Raw genomic sequence first — 18,732 nt, forward strand, 5'->3', positions numbered from 1 at the left:
GCTGGTATCTTTCTGTCCATAATTTAAACTCATGATAGCAAGTCCTATTGTCTACTGCCAACAGAAACAACTGCTTCTCCTCTAATGGACTGCCTGTCAAATACTTAATACTTTCAAATACTTAATTTTGTTTCTAGAAATCAAAAGAAGGAGACTTTCCTTAAACAAGGAACTTTACCATATTTCTACAACATGTTTTTAAAACAGCCCAACAGGGAGAATTATCCCGTTTTCTACCTTCGCTAACCAGTCACATAGGAAACAACAGGACTTTTATGATTTTGGGACCTAATGGAATTTCTAATGGAAAAGCAGACCCAATTAGTAACCCCCTCTCGGCACACACAGATAATTAGTAACCCACTCTCGGGAACTGGTGAGAACCTGCTGGATCCCACCTCTGACCGGAGTCTGTGGGAGAGGGTGCAATAAAAGTTAAAGGGGAGTTGGTACCTGCTTTCGCCGCCAGCCAAACCCATACGTCGTCGTGGAATCATAGAGTTGGAAGAGATCACATGGGCCAGCAAGTCCAACTTCCTGCCATGCAGGAAGACACAATCAATCACATTCGATGTTTCTAATTAGAACATCATGCCCATGTTTTGCGGCAGAGGGGTTAGTGCTTTGCTCAAGTGGCATTAACTCCCTCTCTGCCTTTTATTACCTCCGACTGATGATCTTGAGCAAGATAACAAGATAAAATGCAAAGATTTGACTAAAATGCAAGGATTTGACCAAAATACAGTGCAGATAAACAAGATAAAATACAAAGCAGTAAGCATTAAAATACAGTTGACAAATTAAAGCTCATCTCTGAATGGCTTTCAGTAAATTCAAGTGCTAAGAATTTGGAAACAGAATGTGTCGTTTCCGGATTTCTGCTGGCAAAAAAAGAGATCGCACAGGATTTGACAGGTAGCTGGCATTTACTCAGGAAAGGGAGAATCCAAAGGTCTCTTGAGCGGCAGCCATCCATCACAGACTAAAATAATGTGATCTGTGGTCTCTATTATTCCATTATTATTGGTCAGAAATGTACCTGTGGTCAGGACGGAGTTGTAAGGAGGCTTAGATATGGAAGAGGGAAAATAACAGGAGGGAAAATAACAGGGGGGGGGGGGGACATCTATTGCAGTGAGGGTGAACCTTTTTGAGATCGAGCGTAGCCCCAGAATTGGTAACCCAAAACCAAATAGCAAAAGTGCGCCAATACATGTAGCAATTTTAACCTGAATACTCGAGGTTTTGTGAAGTTTAGAAAAAAAACGATTGAAACTCCAGGTTAATGCGTTAGCATGCGTGGGAGTAAAGCTCTCTGCGAACTCTTTGAACAGGTGAATCAAGATCCTAGGAGGGTTTACTCAGAAGCCAGCCCCATTGCCAACAACCAAGCTTGCTCCCAGGTAAAAGATCGCTCTTTAGTTCTTTGCGTGAAAATCAGTAGGGTTTAACAGTGCTTAACAGGGTTACCTACACTGCTTCCCCAAAACTAGGTTTCAGGTTTAATGCTAATAATCGAGCCCAGCGGCCCAGGCCAGCCTAGATGTGTGCATGTGTTGGGGGGGGGGGGTGATTTCCCCCCACATTACAAACTCTGTTTGCATGTGCCCAGAGAGAGGGCTCTGAGTGCCACCTCTGGCACCCGTGCCATAGGTTCGCCACCACCGATCTATTGCAAAGGTGGGGCATACACCTCTTACATGAGGAGGTAAGAAACCAGCGTCAAATTCGCATTATGCAATTGACAACGAACGCCCAGGAACTTTTAGGAAGTTGGCATTGTGTGCAGAAGTGAGTCAGAAGGTGTGTAACGGAGACTAGGAATGTAAGGAATCCTCCTTTAAAAATAATAATAATAACTCGGCCTGTCAGCGGGATAATTGAAGGAAATGGATTGTGCCTGACTGATTGGCCCCTTGATAAACCGGGCTGCGAACGTCTTCCTGTCCTTTTACTGGAGGGCCGGGCAGATAGGACACGCTTCTTGTGGGAGCTGCATGTGTGCCTCTTGACTTGTGGGTGGAGCGGGCATGTCTTAGCAAGACCCCAGAGGGAGATGACATCGTTTCTTTCAAGTCTTGAAAAAGGGGGAAGGTGAAAAGGAGAAAGCGTGGGGACAGAAGAAGAAGAAGAGCTTGGGTTTACACCCTGCCTTTCTCTCCTGCAAGGAGTCTCAAAGTGGTTTTCAAACTTCTTTTTCCCTTCCTCTCCCCACAACAGACTCCTTCTGAGGTAGGTGGGGTTGAGAGAGTCCTGAGAGAACTGTGACTAGCCCAAGGTCACCCAGCAGGCTTCATGCGGAGGAGCAGGGAAACAAATCCTGTGTACCAGATAAGGGTCTGCCATTCATGTGGAGGAGTGGGGAATCGAACCCAGTTCTCCACCGCTCTTCGGTCGAATCCCTACTTGAAAATTGCACGCAGATCAAAACCTGTTTGTGGTGAAACCGTGTCCTCTTCATTGGAGTTTCTACCTCCCCACCGCAAGAGCGCAAGTGCACACAGCAGGTACACACCCGGTTACAGAACGCGTAGCAATCCCCCCCCACAACCAGGTATGTAATGTATGTCGCCAGCCGGTCTCCCCTGGATTGGCTGGAGCGTGCCTTTGATGGGGTAGGGACCTTTCCCCATGGAAATGTATGTACCTTGTTGGTGCATGTTAAAAAAACTAACGTGTAAAAGTTTGTCATTTGTGTTTACGAACGTTTATGCTGCTTAAAGGGTTATCACTGATATTTCACGTTTTATCGTGAAAACGTTTAATCGGTGAAGGGTTAAACGTTCTCCCCATACTTACGCATGCATCCCCTTCTGCTGGCTGATAGCAACAGCAGAAATGAAACCAAGGAAAGGCTGCTCGCGCATCGTATCAGCTCCAGCAGCACTGATCGACAGTCTGAGATTTAAATCCCGCATCAATGCGCCCAGCAGGCGAAAAGCGAATCAGGTTTCGACCCTCGTCCCTCCCCTCGGATCAGCTCTGAACCGTGTCAATGGGGTCTGTGCCACTTACAACCAGGTCCTGCCGGAACGCAGGAGAACAGGCGTCGAATGACCTTCACTCACCGTCTTAGCCAGGTGGTTTCAGAACACAAACTAACCAGGTTTGAGGTCGCTTTGTGTTCTGGGAAACCTGGCTAAGACGGGTAGTGGGGAAATTTCGATCCGTAGGTCAGTCCCTCAAACCTGGTTAGTTTGTGTTCTGAAACCTGGCTAAGACGGTAGTGGGGATTCGACCAGGGAGAATGAGCGCCAGAAACGGAATCTGCCGCACAAGCAATGGGGAGGTCGTCCCTGAAACCTGGTTAGTTTGCGTTCTGAAACCTGACTAAGACTGTAGTGGGGATTCAACCTTAGCCTCTACAGGGGTGTGTGTGTGCCTGGGATGCTTGCTTCGCGCTATCATCTTTCTGGGTCCGCCTTTCTTCTTGGCCTCCCTTTGGCTCCTGCGAGCAGGAAAGCACTTATTGTCTTGCTGCTCCAGCCCGAAGCTTGGGTCAGCCTGCAGCTGGTGTCAGTTGGGCTGGGTCACAGGAAGGAACCGTGGAGCCTTCTGTCTGGGAAGTCCCGTCCCCGCGTGCCCGGGGAGAATTGTGATCAACGCAACTCACGCTCAGCATGGCTGTTCGACAGTGGGATGCACTGCCTCGGAGTGTGGCGGAGTCTCCTTCTTTGGAGTTTTTTTGAAAGAGAGGCTGGATGGCCATCTGCCGGGAGTGCTTGGATTGTGTGTTCCTGCACGGCAGGGGGTTGGACTGGATGGCCCCTCGGGGGTCTCTTCCAACTCTATGATTCTAGCCCAGGGCCATGCCTGGCAAAGGGTTAACTCCCGCCTCTGCCCGATTTCGCAGTGGTGGATGACAGATGCCAGCCAGTGACTGGTGGTGGTTATTACTGGAGCTCATTAGCCCGGGGAAGGGCAGACAAGGGCAAATCTCTGGAGTCTGTGTGTGGGCAGCGAGGAACCCAATTAGAGACGCAGGAAGGATGGCTGATGGAGGGGGGGGAAGCGTGGGTGGACGTAGGCGGAAACAGACAGCCTCCCCCCCTCCCAAACGATGCCTTGCTTACATCTTGCAAAATTGCATGCTACTTTTACCCTAAAGATTTCCACCTGCTGCTGTTGCTGCTCACCTGGGGAGACCGTTTCACTGGGGCTATGTTTCTCCAGCAGCTCAGTCCCTGGCGCTTCCGGGTTTTATTGTGATTTGTTTAGATGATTGATATCTCCATCAACTACAAATCGCGGCTGCTTTCTCCCGTCGAAGGTCAGCGCCCCCTCTAAAGGATCCTAACCTGCGTGAGGCTCGGTTGCAATATGCGCGATACCTCTGCATCCTTTACGAGCATTCTTTGAAACACCCCTCCTAGTTCTGACTAGAATAAAAGGACTCCGAGATCTGTGTTCACTCCTTTTGTGTCTGATGAAGGAAGTTTTAACTCTCCAAAGCTTACAGAAGAAGAAGAGTTTGGATTTATACCCCGTCTTTCTCTCCTGTAAAGAGACTCAAACCGGCTGACAAACTCCTTTCCCTTCCTCTCTCCACAACAGACACCTTGTGAGGTAGGTGGGGTTGAGAGAGTTTTGAGAGAACCGGGATTGGCCCAAGGTCACCCAGCAGGCTTCATGTGGAGGAGTAGGGAGGCAAATCCAGTTCACCGGATAAGAGTCCACTGCTCAAGCAGAGGGGTGGGGAATCGAACCCAGTTCTCCAGATTAGAGTCGCCCACTCTTAACCATTTCACCACACTGGTTCTCTTTGCACTCTGAAACTTTTGTTGGTCTCTAAGGTGCAGCTGGAATATAATATAAGAAGAAGAAGAAGAGGAAGAGTTTGGATTTATATCCCCCCTTTCTCTCCTGCAGGAGACTCAAAGGGGCTTCCAATCTCCTTGCCCTTCCCCCTTCACAACAAACACCCTGTGAGTTAGGTGGGGCTGAGAGAGCTCCGAGAAGCTGTGACTAGCCCAAGGTCACCCAGCTGGCGTGTGTGGGAGTGCACAGGCTAATCTAAATTCCCCAGATAAGCCTCCTAACTGGCTGTTGTGGATATTCCAGATTGTGTGACCACGGCCCACACAGCCCAAAAAGTCCACAACAGTCAGTTAATTCCAGCTGTGAAAGCCTTTGACAATACACCTAATCTGTTCAATTTTTTTGTCGCAGTTCATTTTTGTAAGTCTTGCCTTGCAGGGGGAAAACAGGATTAAAAATACTCATGAAAGTAAATGGACGATGTTTCTCCATCAAAACAGGCCTGCTTGACTCCAGGTACACTTTTTTTTGTACTCCTGAATTGAGGCGGGAGCGCACGGCAGTTAGCAGCAATTTGCTGTGATTTCTAAAGTGCAGCTCTTTTCTCCGGCTACCGGCTGTCACCTTGCAAAGAAGGGTACAGAAAGTCCAAGGGAAATTGGCACGTCGGAACCTGTGGCAAACAGCTCCATCAAGAATGCCCCCTCCCCTCCCCTCCAGGACAGCTTCAGGAAGTTCTTCTCCGGTGCGAGGGCTGTAAAAGTTGTTTCCTGCTTTCAAATCTCAGAAATTCAACAGGGCCCGTCTCAATTAGTACTTGCGTGAGACTGCCTCCTCCTTGCTCTTCAGAAATGTACAACTTCTGCAGGATGGCTCAGTGGAACCTCCATGGACAGATGCACTGTATCTTGAACAGTTGGTGATAGAATCGTAGAGCTGAAAGGGCCATAGCAGCCATCAAGTCCAGCTCCTTGCTCAATGCAGGATCAGCTGAAAGCAGTGATGGCGAACCTTTTTGAGACCGAGTGCCCAAATTGCAACCCAAAACCAGTGGTGGGATCCAAAAATTTTAGTAACAGGTTCCCATGGTGGTGGGATTCAAACTGTGGCATAGCACCAATGGGGCTGGGCGGGGCATCCCGGGGGTGTGATCGGGCATTCCGGGGGCGGGGCATTCCTGGGCGGGGCTGTGACAAGGACGCAAGCCGCTGCGCCGGTCCTTGGCTGGAAATTCATCAATGCCTGCGCAGGCGCAGGCTGCCATGCACGCCGGTGCACCTCCTGCTAGACTACTTCAAGTTCTGTGCGCTACTGCTGAGTGGAGGGGCGTAACTAAGGCAAAAATCACATGGCAAAACCACCAATTAGTAACTCCCTCTCGGCACACACAATGGCAAATAATTAGCAACCTCTACCTCGGGGAACCTGTGGAGGAACTTCGCTAGATCCCACCTCTGCCCCAAAAAACCAGCACGTGATTTATCACCCAGAAGTGCCAACGATTTTAGCAATTCTGAACCTGAATACTGAGGTTTTCGCTTAGAAAAAACAGTTGGTTCGAGGCACGCTGTTACTCCAGGAGTAAGCTTAGTGGAAGCAACCACCTGTGCAACACTTCAAATGACTGGAATCTACAATCCTAGGAGGGTTTACTCCAGAACAAAGCCCGTACATTGCCAGCAAATCCGAAGGCTTACTCCCACGCAGAAAGCGATCATGCCCAGAGCTCAGCTTCTTACGTGAGTGTGGGGTGTGTGATTTTCCACCCCCCCTGACCACATGATGAACTCTGTGTGCGAGTGCCCACAGAGAGGGCTCTGAGTGCCACCTCTGGCACCCGTGCCATAGGTTCACCACCACTGGCTTAAAGCATCCCTGGTAAGTGGGGTGCTGTGTGGTTTCCGGGCTGTACGGCCGTGTTCTAGCAGCATTCTCTCCTGACGCTTCGTTTCAAAGATCTGTGGCTTTCGGCATCTTCAGAGTGATCCTCCTTCTGTAGGCAGAACGCCAGGCGTCAGAGAGAATGCTTGCTAGAACACGGCCGCGGCTAAGTCTCGAAACCACATACACAGCACCCTAGTGATTCCGGCCGTGAAAGCCTTCGACAATACATCCCTGGTGAGTGTTTGTCAAGGTGCAGCTTGAAGACTACCAGTGAGGGAAAGGTCGCCACCACCCTAGGCATCTGATTGCATTATTGCCCAATTCTTACTGTAATTTGTTTCCCTACAGTTCCAACCGGAACCTTTCTGCCCATAATTTATACCCATGATTGTGCGTCCTTTCCTCTCCTGCTGACAGAAACAAGCTCCATCCTCTTCTCTAAGCGACATCTCGTTAAACGCTTAAAAAGAGCAACTCGGTCTCCCCTCGACATCCTCTTCTCCAGACTAAACATTCCCAATCTCCACAGCCTTTCCTTCCTTCGTCTCCCGGCCCCCTGATCATCCTCTGCACCTGCTCCACCTCTGTCCACATTCTTTTTGAAGCGAGGCTCCCGAAATTGGACATAATCCTCCAGGTGAGGCCTGACCAATGCAGTGTACAGCGGGACCATGACAGCTTGCCATTTGGATGTTCTGTCGATACCCCCCAAGATCGCATTAGCCGTTTTTGCTGCTGCGTCGCAATGACTGCTCATATTCAGCTTCTAGTCCACCCATACCCCTAGATCTTGTTTGCACACAGCATTACCCAGAAGTGAGTCCCCCCTTCGGAGTCCCCCAGCAGGAATGCAGGAGTGTGGTTTTTCTGATTCACCAGAAAAAACTCTGCTACTCAGGTGGAGGAGTGGGGAGTCAAACCTGTAGTTTTCTGCATTTAAACCCACCAATGTTGGATGTTGTATGAAGCTTAGCAGAAGAGCCTCCCGCCTTTGTGCCTTTGTGCTTTTGTGTAGGAGGTTAAGAGCCTGCATTCAATCTGAGTGGAACCCGGGCTTGATCTCCCAGCACTGCTGCCTGAGCTGTGGGAGGCCATCTGGGGAAATCAGATTAGCACTGTGCACTCCCACCACACACGCCAGCTGAGTGACCTTGGGCTAGTCACAGCTTCTTGGAGCTCTCTCAGCCCCACCTACCTCACAAGGTGTTTGTTGTGAGGGGGGAAGGGCAAGGAGGTTTTCAGCCCATTTGAGTCTTTTGCAGGAGAGAAAGGGGGGATATAAATCCTCCTCCTCCTCCTCCTCCTCCTCCTCCTCCTCCTCCTCCTCCTCCTCCTCCTTCTAATGTCAGTTCCTGACATCTCCAGTTAAACAGTCAGGCAACCTGTGGTAGAAAGCCATTGGTGCCACGACTGAGTGGAGAGCCATTCCATTCAGAGCAGACACGCCAGACCTCAGTAGATCAATGTTCGAACTATGCAGCAGGCAACTCCGCGGGTTTAAAATATGTGGCTTTTCACCTGGAGTCACCAGCTCTCGTGGCTGTGTGTGTGAGTGTGTGAGTGTGCGTGTGGGGAGGTGCTCCTTGATGCAAGAATTTATCTCTGGACCTTTGTCCATCGCAGCCATAAGTTGCCAAACAAGTTGTACAGCTGTAAACGTGGAGGTCGTCTTCAAACTTAGACGGGCCCCTACAGCCAGCGAGGAAGGACATGCCAGGGAAAAGGACTGCCCTGCTTCCACCTCCTCCTCCCTCGCGAGCAGATGGGTTTGTGTTGTCTACCGAGGATGTCTCAAGGACAATAGTTGGTGACCTAGAATGGTGGGAGAGACCTTCACCGTGGAAGGAGCAGAGAAGAACCCGGCTGCAGAGCATGCATGTCCCATCTACAATCACAAGAGGCTCATCATTCCAAGCAAATTGAAAAGGTAATGAAATAGGGTTTGGAGGGTCTCTTCTGCATTGTGATTGGGTTGCCACTCAGTGATAATTGGGATCCAAAATTCTTGGAAGCAACAGGTCTCTAAGTCGAGTGGGATTCCAAGCCAGCACAGCACCAATGGGGCTAAGGGTGGAAGAACACAATGAGGCGTGGCCAGGCATTCCAGGGGCGGAGACATTCTAGGCTAAGGGCTGTGGTAATGACGCAGCGTTTGCCGGATCGTCCTGGGTGGGAAAGCAGGTACGCGTGCACGCAGGCTAGGCTGCCACGCACGCCCGGTGCTCCCTCCTGCTAGACTGCTTCAGGTTCTCACTTGGCCACTGCTGAGAGGAGGGCGAATTCAAGGCAAAATCAATGCGTGGCAAAATCACCCATTGGGGTCACCCCCCTCTCTGCACACACAACAAATATTTAGTAACTTACTCGGGGAACCTGTGAGAACCTGCCAGATCCCACTGGTTGCCACTTCCAATGGCTGGAGTCTTGGAGACTTGGGGGGGGTAGGACCAGAGGCGATCTAGGGAAAACGAGCTCCAGTCGCTTAAATGGAAGTTTTCTCTGCCCCTGCCTCTGCCCCCCCCGGCCTCAGAGAGATAGCAGCCCCCCACCACAACCAAACAACGTGGTTTTTTGCACCAGGTCTTGCAGTCAGTGTATGGACCCTCTTGGGGGGAAGGAGGGATGTGGGGTGATTTTTTCCACCTCACGCAGGATCGTTCTTGCCCTGCGCTGTGGACTTTGACACTAAGGAGTTCCTCTGGGTCAGGGTCTTCACCAAAACTGTGGACCTCCAGATGCTTGAGACTACAATTCCTATGGAGCCTCACCACGGCCATGCTGGAAGGAGCGGATGGAACCAGAAACCATGAACTATCTGGAGGGGGCCATGCAGCCTGAGCCCTGCCCTGGGTGGTACTCCCCTGGCACAGCAGGGATGCGGTCTCATTAGGGTGAACTTTACCAGCTTTGCATTAAAACATCACAATGTGCCATGGCAAGAGGACAACGAACTCCCAGAGGAGGCAGCAGATTGGCATGCAACGGCTCGACCTCTCTGCCAAGGGTGTTGCTCTTGGCCAGCAGGCTAAGGAGCTCAGAAGCAGAAGAGAGGAAACCAGGTTTGTTGCCTCAGCTGCAATAGTCTGAATTACTTCCCATGAGATTTCCCAAGTTATCTTGCCTTGTCCAAGGCAGAATGAAAGCTCCCCCCGGCTCAGAATGTTAAGCAAAATTCTCCAGCCTAATGAAATTATGTCTTTCAGGCTTGGGGTACAGTACCTGGGGACGGCGGTAGCTCTGCTGAAGAGTATTGCCCCAAGAAAACCCTCATTTCAATATCTGGGAGCTCCAGCTAATGGAGCTTAAACAATACTCTACTCGAGGCCTCAAAGTACTGCTGCTGGTTAGGACCACGCTAGAAGAAGAAGAAGAGTTTGGATTTATATCCCCCCTTTCTCTCCTGCAGGAGACTCAAAGGGGCTGACAATCTCCTTGCCCTTCCCCGCTCATAACAAACACCCTGTGAGGTAGGTGGGGCTGAGAGAGCTCCGAGAAGCTGTGACTAGCCCAAGGTCACCAATCTGGCGTGTGGGAGTGTACAGGCTAATCTGAATTCCCCAGATAAGCCTCCACAGCTCAGGCGGCAGAGCTGGGAATCAAACCGGGTTCCTCCAGATTAGATACATGAGCTCTTAACCTCCTACGCCACTGCTGCTCCCTTTAGCCACTGCTAAATGGAAGTATGGTCTATGAGATCCCTTCCTCCTTTGTGCGGTGGGGCAAGGGGTGGCCTGGGGGAGTGGCACGGGTGGGCTGCAGACGGGTCTCTTTTCCAGGGTCATTTCCCCTTCCCCGGGCTGCCCCTGAGTTGCTCCCTGTCATTTGGAGATAGGCAGTAATTCTGGGTCGACTCCAGGTTGGGTTGCCCACTCTGAGGGCCCCTTCGCGGTGCATAATAACGACTTTCAATCCACTCTCACAACTTGTTTGCAGAAGTGGGTTTGCTATTGTTCCACTTTGCCGCAAAGTGCATTGGAAAAGGGATTGAAAGTGCCCTTTATTCTGCATGCAGGGAGCAGCAATGGCATGGGAGGTTAAGAGCCCGCTGCATGCTGGATCTGGAGGAACTGGGTTTGATTCCCAGCTCACAAGTGCCCACAACTGAGCTCTCTCGAGCCTCCTCTCAGACTCTCCTCACCCACCTCAAGCAGGGTGTTTGCTGTGAGGGGAAGGGCAAGGAGATTGTCCAGCCCCTGAGCCTCCTGCAGGAAGGAGAGAAAGGGGGATGCAAATCAGCTCTTCTTCCTTCTCTTTCCTCCTCCCTCCCTCCCTCCTCCTTCTTCTTCTTCATGTGCGGAAGGGGCCTGAGCTAGGAAATTCTTGGAGGTTGAAGACAGCAGAGTTTGGGCAAGAGAGAGACTTCAGTGCGGGATAATGCTACAGAATCCACCCTCCAGATCTGCTCAAGAGCTTCAGGGGAAATTACCTGTTATCTGGTGATATTTCTTAACACCGGGTATTCCTGATTGAGCTCTCACGATCATCTCCCTGGGTTGGAACAATTAACCCCGGGGGTAGGGAAACTCCAGTTTACCTAGTTTGTCCGGTCTACTGTTCTAGTCTAGGACCCATTCTTATTTCTGGCAGATAATTTTGTCTAAAAATGACTATGGTCACATGTGTGTCTATCCACGTGTGTGTCTATTCAGAGGGTCAGTTTACCCCTCCAGGTTCCAAGAGGGCAAAGGTCAAGGTAAATGGCTTTTTGAGCACGTTCTTCTTCCATTACGGAATCCCCTGGGTAGTAAATTTCCCATGCACCTTTAAATTATATATGATACATTAAATTATATATGACGGGTTACCCTTTGTTGCTAAGCACCGGTTGACAGCTAGTTTCTCTGAAGACCACAATAAGAACGAAGAAGCTTTTCAGTCGGAGCGTGCGGTTTAAGGTTTGGAGCCGAAGCTGTAATGATGCTCTTGGTCCTCGACCAAGTTCCTAATAGCATTTGGGCAACGGCGAATTTATTTGTTTTATCGATTATGACAAGTGTTGCATTATATAAAACATATGGAAGGCCAGATCCCCTTAAGAGATTTTTTTTCCTGGGAAAAGACCAAGGGGCTGAGGAACTAGATGAAGAAGGGAGAGCAAACTGGGATGGAAGAAGAAGAAGAAGAAGAAGAAGAAGAAGAAGAAGAAGAAGAAGAAGAAGAAGAAGAAGAAGAAGAGGAGGAGGAGGAGGAGGAGGAGGAGGAGGACAAGGAGGAGGAGGAGGAAAAGAAGGAGGAGGAAAAGAAGGAGCAGGAAAAGAAGGAGAAGGAGAAGAAGGAGAAGGAGAAGAAGGAGAAGAAGGAAAAGAAGGAGAAGGAGAAGGAGAAGAAGGAGAAGAAGGAGAAGAAGAAAAGAAGGAAAAGGAGAAGGAGAAGGAGAAGAAGAAGAAGAAGAAGAAGGAGCAGAAGCAGAAGGAGAAGAAGAAGAAGAAGAAGAAGAAGAAGAAGAAGAAGAAGAAGAAGAAGAAGAAGAAGAAGAAGAAGAGGAGGAGGAGGAGGAGGAAAAGAAGGAGAAGGAGGAGGAGGAGGAGGAGGAGGAGGAGGAGGAAAAGAAGGAGAAGGAAAAGAAGGAGAAGGAAAAGAAGGAGAAGGAGAAGAAGGAGAAGAAGGAAAAGAAGGAAAAGGAAAAGAAGAAGGAGAAGAAGAAGAAGAAGCAGAAGAAGAAGCAGAAGAAGAAGCAGAAGCAGCAGCAGAAGAAGAAGGAGCAGAAGCAGAAGCAGAAGCAGAAGAAGAAGAAGAAGAAGAAGAAGAAGAAGAAGAAGAGGAGGAGGAGGAGGAGGAGGAGGAGGAGGAGGAGGAGGAGGAGGAAAAGAAGGAGAAGGAAAAGAAGGAGAAGGAAAAGAAGGAGAAGGAGAAGAAGGAGAAGGAGGAGGAGGAGGAGGAGGAAAAGAAGGAGAAGGAGAAGAAGGAGAAAAAGGAAAAGAAGGAAAAGAAGGAAAAAGAAAAAAAGGAAGAAAGGAGAAGAAGCAGGTAGCTATAGAAGGCAGAAACTGGGTAGCGCTTGGTGAAGCAGAAGAAGAAGAAGAAAGAAGAAGTAAGAGTGAGGAGAGCTTGACGGCGTAATTCCCACCTTTTTTTTCTCCTGTATGGGGAGACTTCGAGGTGGTTTACAAGCTCCTTTCCTTCCTCTATTACAGCCAGACACCTTGTAGCATGAGAGATGTCTGAGAGAACTGTGAAGCCTACGCCTGAAGTCTCCTACCTCACAAGGTGTTTGTTTGTGAGGGGGGGAAGGGAAAGTGAGTTTATCAAAGGCCCTTTGGCCCCTTCCGCACATGCAAAATAATGCGTTTTCAAACCACTTTCACAACTGTTTGCAAGTGGATTTTGCTATTCCGCACAGCTTCAAAGAGCACTGAAAGCAGTTTGAAAGTGTATTATTCTGCATGTGCGGAATGAGTCTTTGAGTCTCCTTACAGGAGAGAAAGGGGGGATATAAATCAAACTCTTCTTCCTCCTCCTGCTAAATGACAAGACACACATATTCTCTGCAGCTTCTCAAACTCTTACAAGAATCCTTCCTCTTTTGAGAATTTGGGCAAAAGGGTCTCTGTCCCGGGGACTCAACCCTCCCAAGACTCAACCCTTCCTGGCAGGCTGTAGAGTAAGCAATTCTTGCTTTAGAAATGACCTACTGGGCAAGGACCGGCCGCCTAAACGCATTGTGATTGAGCCAGGAAAAGGAGGGGCAGGAAATATCACCGCTTCCCGCTTTCCTTCTCAGCCAGGCAGCTTTGCAAAGAGAAGAGGAGGGACTGTTTGCCCTCGGTGATCCTCCGGGGTTCGTGATCTCACTGGGGCGGTAGCTGGCGAGTGAAAAAGGCAAACTCTATGCTGGGGATCATTAGGAAAGGAACTGATAATAAAACTGCAAAGATTGTCATGCCCTTATATAAAGCGGTGGTGCGACCGCACTTGGAGTACTGTGTCCAGTTCACTGGTCGCCACATCTCTCAAAAAAGGATATTGAGGAGATAGAAAAAGTGCAGAGAAGGGCAACGAGGATGATTGAGGGACCAGAGCACCTTCCCTATGAGGAGAGGCTGCAGCGTTTGGGGCTCTTTAGTTTGGAGAGGAGACGATCTGAGGGGGGGGGATATGGGACAAGTTTATAAAATTATGCATCGGGTAGAAAACGTTGACAGAGAGAAATTTTCTCTCTTTCTCACAATACTAGAACCAGGGGGCATTCATTGAAAATGCTGGGGAAGAATTAGGACTCTGTCAGTGCTGAAACACTTCTTCAATGCATAGCGTGTGATGGAATATGTTTGGAATATGCTGCCACAGGAGGTGGTATGGTCACTAACCTGGATGGCTTTAAAAGGGCTTGGACAGATTTATGGAGGAGAAGTCGATCTATGGCTACCAATCTTGATCCTCCTTGATCTGAGCGCCTGCAAATGCCTTTAACAGTTCAGGGGGGAACCTCTTGGCTCTCAGATAGGAACTAGAATTCCCATCAGCCTCTGTCAGCATGGCCACTGGCCGCCAGGGGCTGATGGGACCAGAAGTTCCTGAACATCTCTGAGAGCCGTGAGGCTCTCTACCTCCTGGGCCCAGTGCCCCAGGTGCTCGGGAGCAACAGCCGCAGAAGGCCATTGCTTTCACCTCCTGCAGGTGAGCTCCCAAAGGCACCTGGTGGGCCACTGCGAGTAGCAGAGTGCTGGACTAGATGGACTCTGGTCTGATCCAGCAGGCTAGTTCTTATGTTCTTATCAGTGTGAACAGACCACGTTTTGTAATTTTCCTCTGCGTGTTAACCCAAGATGCTTCCTAACGCTCAGTCGCTTGGCCTCTCAAGGACTGTATTGTCTTTTTTTTTTTTTACTGGCAATGGTTCCCCCTGATCTCAGGCTGCCAACCTTATAGGCTTGCCAACTGCAGGTAGGGGCTGGACATCTCCTAATTACAACTGATCTCCAGATGACAAAGATCCGTTTCCCTGGAGAAAATGGCTCCTTTTGGTTAGGGGAGGGGATGGGCCACAGCTGGGTATCATGGCACAGATTCCACCCTGAAAAGCAGCCATTTTCTCCAGGAGAACGCATCTCCTAAATATGGAGTTCAGTTGTCATCTCACCTGGAGACTGACATCCCTACATGTGCCGAAATTTATTTATCGGGTGATGCCGTTTCCCTTCATGGCCCTGAACAGCTTCAGCTGCCAACTTGCACGTATTTAAGTCTCCCGAGAGGAGGAGAAGGAGGAGGAGGAGGAGAAGGAGAAGAAGAAGAAGAAGAAGAAGAAGAAGAAGAAGAGGAGGAGGAGGAGGAGGAGGAGGAGGAGGAGGAGTTTGGATTTATATCCCCCCTTTCTATCCTGCAGGAGACTCAAAGGGGCTGACAATCTCCTTGTCCCTCCCCCCTCACAACAAACACCCTGTGATGGGGGTGGGGCTGAGAGAGCTCCGAGAAGCTGTCACTAGCCCAAGGTCACCCAGCTGGCGTGTGTGGGAGTGCACAGGCTAATCTGAATTCCCCAGAGAAGCCTCCACAGCTCAGGCGGCAGAGCGGGGAATCAAACCCGTTTCCTCCAGATTCGATACACGAGCTCTTAACCTCCTACGCCACTGCTGCTCCTTTTTTCTTCAGACCATTTTTTTTCAGACTTCTTATTTTTTAATAATAATAATATCTTTATTGAAAGGTTAACATGAAGACAGCACAAAAACATTATATCATGGTATTATATAAAGAAGGGAAACATTAATAACGGAGGTTTCTCCTTTGTTGCAAATATTTCTAGTCATGTGATTTTAGACAAAACGGAGATTCTTTATCTGCGACAGAAGGAAGGAAGTTTAGTTAAGTATGAAATCTTAGACTCATATCATGAAGCTTGCTCCTTGTTATGGATTAAAGAATGGGTCACTCTTCAAAACTCCACCTTGCTAGATATAGAAGGCCACGATCTGCAGTATGTATGTATGTATGTATGTATGTATGTATGTATGTATGTATGTATGTATGTATGTATGTATGTATGTATGTATGTATGCATGCATGCATGCATGCATGCAGTGGTGGGATTCAAATAATTTAACAACCGGTTCTGGTGGTGGGATTTAAATAATTTAACAACTTTATTATTATTAATTAATTTGATTTTACAGGCCGCCTCATCCCCAAAGGGCTCTAGGCGGCTCACAACAATCCCAAAACAGCCACATAATAAATCAGTTAATTCAATAGGATACATGGTTGTAAACTGGTTGTTTACAAGCACCATTTTAACAACCGGTTCTGCCGATGTGGTGCGAACTGGCTGAATCCCACCACTGTATGTATGTATGTATGTATGTATGTATGTATGTATGTATGTATGTATGTATGTATGTATGTATGCATGCATGCATGCATGCATGCATCCATTTATGCATCCGTGCATCCGTGCATCCATGCATCCATGCATCCGTGCATCCGTGCATCCGTCCATGCATCCATGCATCCATGCATCCATGCATTCATGCATCCCTCCCTCCCTCCCTCCTCTATCCTCTATCCTCTATCTCTTCCCAATAGGGCTCAGGACGGCGAACATCAATATAAACTGAATAAAAACAATACAATATAAAACCAGTGAAACAAACAGCCACATCAATTGAAACTTCAACTAGTAGAACAATAAATAAGCAGATGGCGATAAAACCCCACAATAGGCGCCCGTGGGAGATCGCGATACACCAGTATGGAGGGTGTTATTTTTTATGGATTTTCTTCCGGCTTTTTGACAGCCCTAAATGGAGACGCCCACAAACAAATGGTTACTCTTCTTCAGTGTGCACCTAAAACAAACAGAAAACGATTAAGAGAAAAATCGGGCATGTTCATAATATTTGTCCCATGGCCTAATGTTTCATTGGGTTCTGGATTTCCATACCATTTTATTTGGATGGCACAGATAATATCGGAACCTGACCCTTTTGGCAGTTTATAGTTCCTGGATTTGCATTTCAAGTTACAACAAATGAACTCAAGCAGGAAGGCAGGAAATCATTACGTTAAGCTATGCCCTGGAGTCACGCAGAAAGTGAAATAAAAATAATGGAAAGAAAGAGATGGGTTTTTTTTTAAGTCAGCTGTAGAAATAGGCTTGGTATTCATTTTGAATCTTGAATGCATTTCCGCTGAACGTTCATGCGCTGGAAAAGCAAACCAAAGGAAGAAATATACCAGAAAATAATGTATTTCTTTTGGAAAAGTATCACTTTTTTTTTTTAAAAAAAGTTTCGTTTTGAAAGGTGATAGATTTACTAGGAGAAAATTAGTTTCTTCCAGGGAAAAAAAAGTAGTTCAATTGATTGATTTGTTTTTCGTCCATATGGGAGGGTTTATAGGCTCTCGCAGAAAGGCAAAATTAATCATGATATTATAATAAAATATAATTTGGAGGGAGCCGACCTGGCAGAGAGCCAGATGTGAGGCTAGATGAAAAAAGGACATTATCCACATTCTGAAATTATTTTTCCACGCTGTGAACTATGGGCGAGCGGTGGATTGTAGCTCAGGGAATCCACTCTGGAAACGATCTCAAATTTTCCATCCCTGCTGTTTCACCCCCCAAATTCATGTTTTGATTTTGCAGGTGTATTTTCAGTCTAATTTTTGGTTTTCTCTCCCCATCCTCTCCTCTGCAAAATGTTAATATTGTCCAATGTTGTGCGTGTATCAGTAAATCAGCATTATACTTGAAGGTTGACTATATGTTAATATATTATGGGTGTGTATTTTAGGCATAAATGAACTATGTTGTATGTATAAAAACCAGATAAATTGTTTATAAGACCTGCACAGTATAAACTAATTGGCAGAACTGCAGAAGAGTGAATCCCACCACCATGGGAACCTGTTACTAAAATTTTTGGATCCCACCACTGCCTGTGCCTTTCTGCTAACTGTTCTACAATCAAAACGAAAACACATCAGTGGACATTTTTTCTGGTCCCGTGGTAAACCTGTCTCCACCTTTGCCTGAAAAAAGTAACAGGGGGTTATTCCATTTGGAAGTGGACTCTACTGGGAGGAGGCAAAGTGGGGTGTCTTCTGATAATAGAAGAAGAAGAAGAAAAGTAGTAGTAGTATGGATTTATAGCCCCCCTTTCTCTCCTGTAGGAGACTCAAAGGGGCTTACAATCTCCTATCCCTCCCCGCCTCCCCACAACAAACACCCTGTGAGGTAGGTGGGGCTGAGAGAGCTCCGAGAAGCTGTGACTAGCCCAAGATCACCCAGCTGGCGTGTGTGGGAGTGTACAGGCTAATCTGAATTCCCCAGATAAGCCTCCACAGCTCAAGTGGCAGAGCGGGGAATCAAACCCGGTTCCTCCAGATTAGAATGCACCTGCTCTTAACCACTACGCCACTGCTGCTCCAGTGTGAGGTGAGGGGACTTCTGCATATGCCGAATCATGCACTTTCAATCCACTTTCAAAATTGTTTGCAAGTGGATTTTGCTATTCTGCACAGCAGCAAAGTGCACTGAAAATGGATTGAAAATGGATTGAAAGTGTATTATTCTGCATGTGCGAAAGGGGCCTTTGTGCTGTGTGCTTTCTAGCGATGCTGTTGGAAATTAACCACAATGCTACAGTACTGGATGCTCACAGCCTGTACTTCTTTCGGTGGTTCCTTAAAGAGTTTAAACAGAATTACTAGCGTTATTTTACAAAATATAACCTGCCAACAAGGCACATGGGCTATTTACAAGCCCTGGAACTTATAAAAAGGGTCGATGGACCAAAAGGGTTGTTATTTGTTGTCGTCGTCTAATTCAAAAACAAAGCAGTTGCAAGAACAGGAAGGAAACTTTGTACCGTGTTTCCTTGTTTCCTGAAGTGATGGAGGAATGAATAATTCGGTACATTCCAAGCCCTTCCCAGCAGCCTCAAACAATGTTGTTCAACTGAAACAATTAGGATGCCTCGTACTTAATACAAAGCTTTGAAAAGCAAGGTGGGATAGAGTCTAGGAACACTGTGGCCCCTTCCGCACACGCAGAATAATGCACTTTCAATCCACTTCCACAATTGTTTGCAAGTGGATTTTGCTATTCCGCACGGTAAAATCCAGCTGCAAAGTGGATTGAAAGTGGAT

At 48.0% G+C, this 18,732-nt stretch overlaps 1 protein-coding gene across 1 annotated transcript in view; it reads left to right on the forward strand.

Annotated features, from left to right (window-relative positions):
• The first annotated feature begins 8,541 nt into the window (after positions 1 to 8,541).
• The window catches only part of ADCY4 (adenylate cyclase 4), a 64,423-nt gene continuing 54,232 nt past the window's right edge, over positions 8,542 to 18,732 (forward strand). The window contains exon 1 of the mRNA XM_048518043.1: positions 8,542 to 8,569. The gene's annotated coding sequence lies outside the window, so the exon portion shown is untranslated. The remainder of the gene's footprint in view (positions 8,570 to 18,732) is intronic.

The sequence above is a fragment of the Sphaerodactylus townsendi genome, linkage group LG15, assembly GCF_021028975.2.
Source record: "Sphaerodactylus townsendi isolate TG3544 linkage group LG15, MPM_Stown_v2.3, whole genome shotgun sequence".
Classification (NCBI taxonomy): Eukaryota; Metazoa; Chordata; class Lepidosauria; order Squamata; family Sphaerodactylidae; genus Sphaerodactylus; species Sphaerodactylus townsendi.